This window comes from Pteropus alecto, unplaced genomic scaffold, assembly GCF_000325575.1.
Source record: "Pteropus alecto unplaced genomic scaffold, ASM32557v1 scaffold185, whole genome shotgun sequence".
Taxonomy (NCBI): Eukaryota; Metazoa; Chordata; class Mammalia; order Chiroptera; family Pteropodidae; genus Pteropus; species Pteropus alecto.
The window spans coordinates 9,543,014-9,551,941 of record NW_006438088.1 but is presented as its reverse complement, the minus strand read 5'-3'; the positions used below and the strand labels follow the sequence as shown (position 1 = coordinate 9,551,941).

The following is an 8,928-nucleotide window of genomic DNA, read 5'->3' as shown; positions in this document are numbered from 1 at the left end:
ATATATATGAAAAAACACAGTACATATAGAGTTCAGTACTATCCATGGTTTTGGGAATCCACTGGGGGTCTTGGAACATATCCACCCCCCCCACCCCGTGGATAGGAAGGACTAGTTTACACCCATTTAAAAACACAAATGGTAGCATATTATCAGCACTGTTCTGCACTTTGCTTTTTTTCAGTAAACAATATACTTCTCTCTGAGAGGGACTAAAACGTTAAAGGGTCTAGAGTGAGAAAGAGACTCCCTCTCACTGTACTCTCTTCAAATAATTTTTTTACCATGTATATGTATTTTTTTTATCATAAAACATACACACAAGATAACTTCTGTGTATTCTTAATATTTGGATAAAAATCTTAAAACAAATAGTATGATTTTAAATTAAAGAACCAATAGAAGGTCATTTTACTTCTCTTTTAACTTTGTGGCACCATTAACTTTCTACTTCTTGAGAAGCATAATTTTCAGCAACATTTATTTTTACTTTTTGAATTAACTTTGGATTGTGATGCTACCTAAAATCAACTCACCACTAAAAGTAAATGTTATTCTGTGGTCTATGAATTATAGAATCCAAGTTTTGGGATAAAGCATGGCTACCACCTATTAGTCTTAGTTTGAATAAAATAGCCTTCATTTATAACACCTTTTCTTTATAATAAATCTTGGAGTCATAATATTAAGAGATAAAAAGGATCAGAATCTATCAAATGGTAAAGCAATGTGACCCAAAACACAAAACAGAGACTCCTGACATTCAGTCCACCGCTTTCTCCATTAAAAAAAAAAAAAGTTTTACTAATCTTTACTTTATAAATATTTTATTCACTAAATTTGTCACAAAAACAATATGACCTCTATAATTCGCCAAAAGAGGGAAAATAAGAAAAGTAATTACAATTTTTACAAACTATATTAGATGCATGCTTTTTTTGAATTTAGAAATTAAATTTAGAGATGAGTTAGAATTTCTGGAAGTATTCCACCTTGAGGGAGAATTTGAAGGAGGACAAAGTGTTGGCTTGTGGGATAAGAAGGTAAAGACTTTTCCTGTGTAGGGGGCAGCATTAACGAACACCCAGAAAAGTCAATGGGTATAGGGAACAAAAGAATCTTTCAGAAGAAATCTGTAGGCATTCCATGTTAGTGAGATGGGGAGGGGAGATTTCATTTTCTGTTTTAGCTTCTTGAAAGTTTTCTCTCTGAAGAGTAGTAGAGAATAAACCTGAATTCTAAAACTTTTCAATTTACTTAAGAATATTAATTGCCACTAAGGTTTGTTTTTAATGCACCAGACCTTTTTTTAAATTAAAATTATTTTTTAGAGCAGGTTCACAGCTAAATTGAGGAGAAGGTAGGGAGATTTCCCATACATCCTCTGCTTCCACATTGTCAACATCCCCACCAGACTGGTACATTCTGAAGAAAGAGTGAAGATGTGGAGTATATAAAATGGAGTCACTTTAAACAAATTGCTAAAATTATTAATATTACAAAGGTTGAGGCATGAGGAAAGACTCTATTCTTATTCTAACTGGCCTGGAAACTTCAACTTTTATGAACTTTCCAGTCTTGTGTCAATGCCCAGATATACATTTGGATGGCCAGGTAACCCTCTAATTGCCCCCTGAAGGACTCACATATATATTGATCTGGTCATCTATTTTCCAGACCACCTGGTATCTATCATCCTGACTTCCTGTCATCTGATTGATAACTGTCCTGGATCAATCCTAGGGCTCAGAATGCAGGACTTATAATTCTCAAGAATGTACTTTTTGCTATAAGGACTTTTAACTTTCCTTTCTTTTTTGGACTACTTCTAGTTTTTTGTCTAGCTATGTTTCCAGTTTGCAAATTCTAAGTCCCTTGAATAAACCTTTACCATTTATTTCTAGCAACACTTCCAGACTCTTTTTGAGTTTGTTAGACAATTTGTTAAAATTGCTGAACCTATACTGACACATCATAATCACCCCGAAAGTCCATAGTTTGCATTAAGATTCACTGTTGGTGATGTACATTCTATGAGTTTGGATAAATGACATGTATCCATCATTATGGTATAATAAGAATATTTTCACTGCCCTAAAAATCCTCTGCCCATTCATCTCTTTCCCAGCCCCAAACAAACCCACAACCCTTGGCAACCACTGATCTTTTTACTATCTTCATAATTTTGCTTTTTCCAGAATGTCACATAGTTGGAATCATATAGTACATAGCCTTTTAAGATTGGATTGTTTTACTTAGTAATATACATTTAAGATTCCATGTCTTTTCATGGCTTGACAATGCATTTCTTTTTAGTGCTGAATATTATTCCACTATCTGAATATACCAGTTTATTTATCTACTCACTTTCTAAAGGATCTCTTGATTGTTCCAAGTTTTAGCAATTATGAATAAAGCTTCTATTAAAATCCATGTTCAGGTTTTTGTTTGGACATGTTTTCGACTCCTATTGATAAATACCAAGGCACACAATTGCTGGATCATATGGTAGAAGTATGTTTAGTTTTGTAAGAAACCACAAAACTGCCTTTCAAGTGGCTGCATTCTCACCAGCAATGGATGAGAGTACCTGCTCTCCACATTCTCGGCAGCATTTGGTATTGTCAGTGTTCTGGATTTTGTCCATTCTTACAGGTATGTAGTGGTACCCAGTTCTCCTAATCATTCTCTAATCATATAGTTTCCAGATTCCTCACTGTTCTGCTTGCCCTTCTTGGGAAGCCCTATTTTATGAAGACGTTAAGGCTCAAAGAGATAAAATATTTGCTCAAAATCATACAATCAACATCAGAGCTGTAACTTTCATTAATCATTAGTTGCAAAAAATTGTCTCACAAGGTAGAGACTTCTTTTCTTTTCCTTTTTTCTTTTTTTCTTTTTTACTGTGAATGATGCTGTACAATAAAACATCAAGGATCCCAGGGGCCATGAGAAAAATGCCAGGCAATTTCTAATATTTCTGTATGTTTCAAATAAAAGCATGCCTGCCTTTTCGACCAAACAGATTCAACAAGTTTGAAGGAAATCAGTATTGTTTCCATATCTTAGTTAACGAAAATGATAGATTTTGAAAAATATACTCTTTTTCAGAGCTAAGAAATCTAAGACATGTATTGAGCATATTAGATTTCCAATGTTTGATACTCGTGTTAAAGATGATCATACACATTCCTTTTATACTTGGTAAATTGTTTCTCTATCAGAACTTTTCTTTCTTAAGAATATGTAATCACCATACACAGACCTGAGAAGCAGCCTGATACTGTACTATTTGTCCAAGACACTGAAGCGTATGTAGTGATCTCTGTGTGTGCTTATTGTGAATGGTAAGATTTATGAATTGCTGAGCCAGCCTTACCAAGAATCCTAGAAATGAGTGATTTTGATTTGACTGATTTCCCCGAGGTCAGCTCTAGGTCGTCACATTCTGAGTCTTCATGCCACTTAGTCATGACGGGAATGATAGTTGACCTGGACTTCCCCATTGACATTTCCATTTTATTAGCTCTGAAATATAAAGTGTGTAAGTTCTGTTTCATCCTAGACTTAAGTAGCAGGAAACTTCTGCTTTTCTTCTCAAGAATACTCCCTCAAATTTATGGAAGTCAGAAGTCTCAGTAGAATCATATACCAGACATTTCTGTGATTCACTCATAGGGACTACATGGGCTCCTTTATAGGAATTTTTCATAGGCCTTAGGATACTACAAATTAGAACTATTTATTAATAATCTAAACTAACTGGACAAAGGATAAACTGAATTAGTAAAATCTTTTAATCATACAGTTAAGAAAACCTTTTAACTGTAATAATTTCAAACAACTTAACAATACTAAGTCTTCAAATCCAGGGCTCTCCAACCCCTGGGCCATGGGTACCAGTCAGTGGCCTGTTAGAAAGCAGGCCTCACTACAAGAAGTGAGCAGTAGGCAAGCAAGCGAAGCTTCATCTGTATTTGCAGCCACTCCCCAACTCCAGCATCACCGCCTCAGCTCCACCTCAGATCATCAGGCCTTAGATTTTCATAGGAGCACTGGCCCCTGGTGCCAAAAAAGTTGGAGACTGCCGTTCTAATCCAGGAACACAGGACAGCTTCCCATTTATTTAGATCTTCTTTAATTTCTTTCAGCAGTGTTTTGAAGTTTTCAGTGTACAAGTCTCATATCTCCTTGGTTAAATATATTCCTAAGTATTTTACTTTTTTTAATGCTCTTGTAAATAAAATTTTCTTAATGTCCTTCTCAGATTGCTCATTGCTAGTATATAGAACTCAACTACTTGTAGTGTAGTGATCTTGAATTCTACAAATTTGCTGAACTTGTTTATAAGCCCTAGTAGGCTTTTTATGCATTTCTTGGGATTTACTATATATAAGATTATGTCATGTGCAAATGTTGATATTTTTACTTCTCCCTTTCCAGTTCTAACAGATGTGAGATGGCATCTCATTGTTTTTATCATTCTCTGGCTCTGATAATAGCCTAGTTAGTCTCTGGCTAACTAGTTTCCCCTGAGGGCAAACCTTGTTAAAAAGAATAGAGTGCTCTGGTGTATTTAAAAAAAGGTTCCTTTCCCACCTCCCTCTACTGGAAGCACAATGTAGTTTTTTCTCCAATATTTACTGTGGGAACCTGATTAGCCTCCTGCAGGTAAGTCTCACAATACTGTGAGGTTCTCCCTTGTGACTAAGTTCCCTGAAGTTTTTAACTCTCAGACCTAGGCACATGGAGCCTCCAGCAATTTGTCAAGTTCAGTTTGGGTTTCCCTAACCCAGTACTGGTTACTGTGGTGCTTTCTGCTGCGAGTTTCTGCTCTGGTGAGCCATGACTCCCTGTATTCACCTGTCTGTTTCTCCAGTCTTGGGAGCAGAGGTTTGTCATGTGTTCTCTCCTCTCTTATAGATCTAAGAAGAGTTGTTGATTTTCAGTCTGTTCAGCTTTTTACTTATTGTTGAGACTGATTGGTGACTTCCAAGCTCCTTACATGCAGAACCAGAAACTGGAAGTTTGGTCTTAGCTAAACACTCTTTAATTTTAAAAAAGATTACAGGCTTATAGAAAGGTTGCAAAAACACTTCAAAGTAGTCCTAAATACCCTTTATACAGATCCGCAGATATGAACTTTTTTTCACATTTGTTTCATCTAGCTATCTACCTAATTTTTAAGTGCTTGAGACAGAGTATATATTTCCTAAAAACAAAACACGGTCTTACATAAACAAAAAACAGTGATCAAAATCAGGAATTTAGCATAGATACAAAACTATTAACCTACCTACAGACTTTTTTCAACTTTTGCCAATTGTTCTCTAATGCCCTTTACAGCAAAAGAAAAACATCTTTCTGGGCCAGGATCTAATTCAGGATCACACACTGCGTTAGTTGCAGTGTCTTCTCTTTAGTGTGCTTTAATGGGCAACAGTTTTTCAGTCTTTCTTTGTCTTTCATTACTTTGATATTTTTGAAGTGTATAGGTCGGTTATTTTGTAGAATGTTGCTCAATTTGGGTCTGTCTGATTTTTCCTCTTCATCAGGATTCCCCAGGTCATGCAATTTGAGCATAAACATCACAGAGGAAGTTGTGTTCTTCCCAGTTCATCATATCTGAAAGCATATGAGGTCGATTTGTGTTATTACTGGTGATGTTTAATCACTTGCTGAAAGTTGACTTTGCCAGGTTTTCATTGTAAAGTTACTAATTTTCCCTTTGTAACTAATAAGAATATTGTGGGGAGACACTTTGAGACTATGTTATTATCCTGTTTGTCTTTATATGTCCTGCCACTGGTTTTAACATCTATTGATTCTTGCCTAAACAAGTATTACCATGGTGATTGCCAAATGATTATCTTAGAATTTCATCATTTTTTCTATCTTTATTAACAGAAATTTTACTGTATGGAAAAACTTTGCCTTCTCTCTTATTATTTATTTATTTGTATCACTATGGTCTCTTATTTTATTCAGTAAGTTATAATCTATATCTATCAATATTTTGATTGGTCCAAATGTGTCCAGGGAGAGCCCCCTCCAGCAGGTTTCTGTGTCTTTTCCATAGTCCTTATAAATTTTTTGTGTGCACTTCCTTACTTTCTGGCACAATAAGCTCTGGCATTATGTGTTAAAAGAAATTAAAATATTTCCTAAGCTTATAAGTATTTATTGAATTCCAACTAATATTGAAGATTTCATTGAACTTAAAACACTAAATAAAATGGTCACACTTGTTGAATTCTCCCGAAGCCTTTTTGTGTTTATTGGTTATTCCTATAAGGAAAGTTTGAGGACTGGTTTATTAGTGTCCTTTTCATTTTCAGGTGCAGATACTCATGGTCAGCTAGCTATTGGCTCTTTGGTTTCTGTTATTGTGTGTTTAAAGAATGTGAGATCTTCCATTCTGTGCTTATTCAGCTAAGATAATGTAGTTTAAATTGGAATTTAAGTTGTCTGTGTCTGAAAAACTGAAATGGTTGAAGAAATTCTTACCTTCTATACATTTGTTTTAATACAAATGAGATATATAACCAAAATTCAATACTCATTCATAAACTTCATGGTAAGAATTAAACATGAGACTAGTTCCAGAACTTGTACTGGTAACCATTTTGCTATGGGAGTAATTTAGTTCTGGTGGTTCAGGAGGAAGATACTGTGTAATTCCTAGATCGTCACATATGGTGTCAATATGGCAGGGATGATAACCCTCTTTGAATACCTTAAGAACCCCAGCTTGCTTTGCCTGGAATGTGTTCTTCCTTTAGCTACCAATGTTTGCTTCCATTGCTCAAGTCCCAGAACTTCTCCTCAAATATGTTTTTCTTCTCTGTCTATGCTTTAGCGAATAGATGAGAATTAGCCAGAAGAGCTTGTTAAAATGCTGATTTCCAGGCCTCCTGGGATTTTAAATGAATATATCCATGATGTGTCTTAAGAATCTATAGTATAAAAATGACCCAATGAGATTCATAGGCAGAGATATGAAATATGAGGAATACTGCCTGAGTGATAAGGCACCCATGTCCCATCTCAGGCTCACAGGGAGGGTAAGAATTTGGGGTTTGTGTGGGTTAGAGGTGAGAGAAGGCATATGTAGCATCGTTTGCTTCTACATATCCATGTCAAATGGTATTAATGATTGATTGATGTCTTATTCATTTTTCCTCATTAATAGTATGGCAGGACAGTTGATCAGGTATTACTTTGTGTTTTGCTGTAGTGTTTTTCCTTCCCCTATTCTGATTAAATAGCCAGCTCTTCTGTGATCCCTAGTCTTGGGGCACTTGAAGGACTGTCATAGAAGATGCTCACAATCTTTAAATTCACTGAACAGAGTTTTGATGTGTCCTTGAAGAGGGATGGCAAGAGATGACCATCTGATGGTGAAAGAGGGAAAGATTCTCCAGCCTAGAAAAGTGACAGCAAGTTGGCCCTGCTCCCTGGTGGGAATGTTTTCATGGGCATCCCAGGTAAGTGGGAGCCTGTCTCAGTAATGAGACCTGGGCCCTACTTGGCTCCAAGCATGGCAGGAAAATGCGCATTCACGTGATCATTCTGACTAGCACAAGAAGCTAGCTATCTATGGTGACCCTAACAGTCAGAAGATTAGAGAGATTTTTCACCATATGCCAGGCACTGTTTAAGGCACTGAATACACTTGGGTGAACAAAACAACAATCCTACCATTGTGAACTTGATGTTCTAGTGTCAGATTCTGGTGTAGAGAGTGCCAGGAGACTCCAAACATGATAAACTTGAATTTTCTAACAGCCTAGGGGGATGGAGATTTGAGTTGGTTAAAAAAATAAAGAAATGCTCTATTTCTTGCATACTTGGGTCTGTGCTAGCAAATTCTTGCCTGCTAGAATAGTAATAGCCATTCTATTTATTGCATGCCTAATATGTCCCAGACACTGGAATAGATGTTTTATCTTATTTTCTTTGATACTCTTAAGAACTCTGTTGAGTCATTTTCTTAATGTGGGACCCATTCTCAACCTGTCCATCTAAAAATGCATCAATGGGTAGTGTGCCAATCCTCCCAACTTTAGCTGTATTTTTTAACAGATTAATTAATTAATTAATTAATTGGATACATCTTGTGTGCTTCCCCTCAACCCTTCCCCAGGTCCTTTTCTTCTGCCAAGTCTTACACTCAGGTGTTTCCCCCAAGGTTCTGTCTTTGGCCCTTTTCTCTTTTCATACCACTCTCTTTCTGATTGAGGGTAATCTTTCCATGGCTTACATGCAAATAAGAACTCCCTTAGCTACCTTAGCTTCTGACTGGATGTCCAACAAGAACTTCATATTCAACATGTTAATACTGGAGCTCATTTTATTCCCAAATCTGCTCCTTCTTCCATAGTCCTTATTTCAGTGAACAGACCATGCCGGCATTCATCCAGGCATGTAAGTCAGAAATCTGGGAGTCATTTCGACTCCTCCCTGTTCCTTACATATCCTATATTATGAGTTATTACCATAAAATCTTTTCTGACTCTTACTTTCCACTCCCATTATCATAATCTTTGTTTAAACTCTTACCATCTTCTGCTTGAACTCTTGCTAAAGTCTTTTAACTGGCCTGCACATTTCTCTGTTCTCCAGATTAGTGTTGCCCAGATCTTTTAAAATGAAAACTTGGTCATTTAACTTCTCACATTAGAAAACTCTGCTGTTTCTCCATTGTTTAAATTACAGTATAAATCCAATTCACTTGGTATGGCGCACACATTCTTCCCGGTACTCCTTCTACTTGGGCAGGCTGAGTCCTAGCAGCCACGATTGTTATGGATCATGCCGTTTTAGCTCTCTTGGGTTGCTCATGTTATTACCACTCCTACAATGACATCATCATTTACTCACCTCAAACAATACCTCCTTTCTTAAGCTTTTCCTCTCATTCCCCCA

The 8,928-nt window shown here is 36.4% G+C and overlaps 1 long non-coding RNA gene across 2 annotated transcripts in view; it reads right to left on the bottom strand.

The window, feature by feature from the left end:
* Nucleotides 1–5,032: 5,032 nt before the first annotated feature.
* The window catches only part of LOC112482569, a 6,548-nt gene continuing 2,652 nt past the window's right edge, over nt 5,033–8,928 (bottom strand). Inside the window, exons 1-3 of one of the 2 annotated variants that reach the window (XR_003047355.1) lie at nt 8,884–8,928; nt 7,702–7,789; nt 5,033–5,625 (exon numbers count right to left, since the gene is read on the bottom strand). This is a non-coding gene — a long non-coding RNA (uncharacterized LOC112482569). The remainder of the gene's footprint in view (nt 5,626–7,701; nt 7,790–8,883) is intronic. The other variant, XR_003047354.1, reaches the window with a different exon arrangement.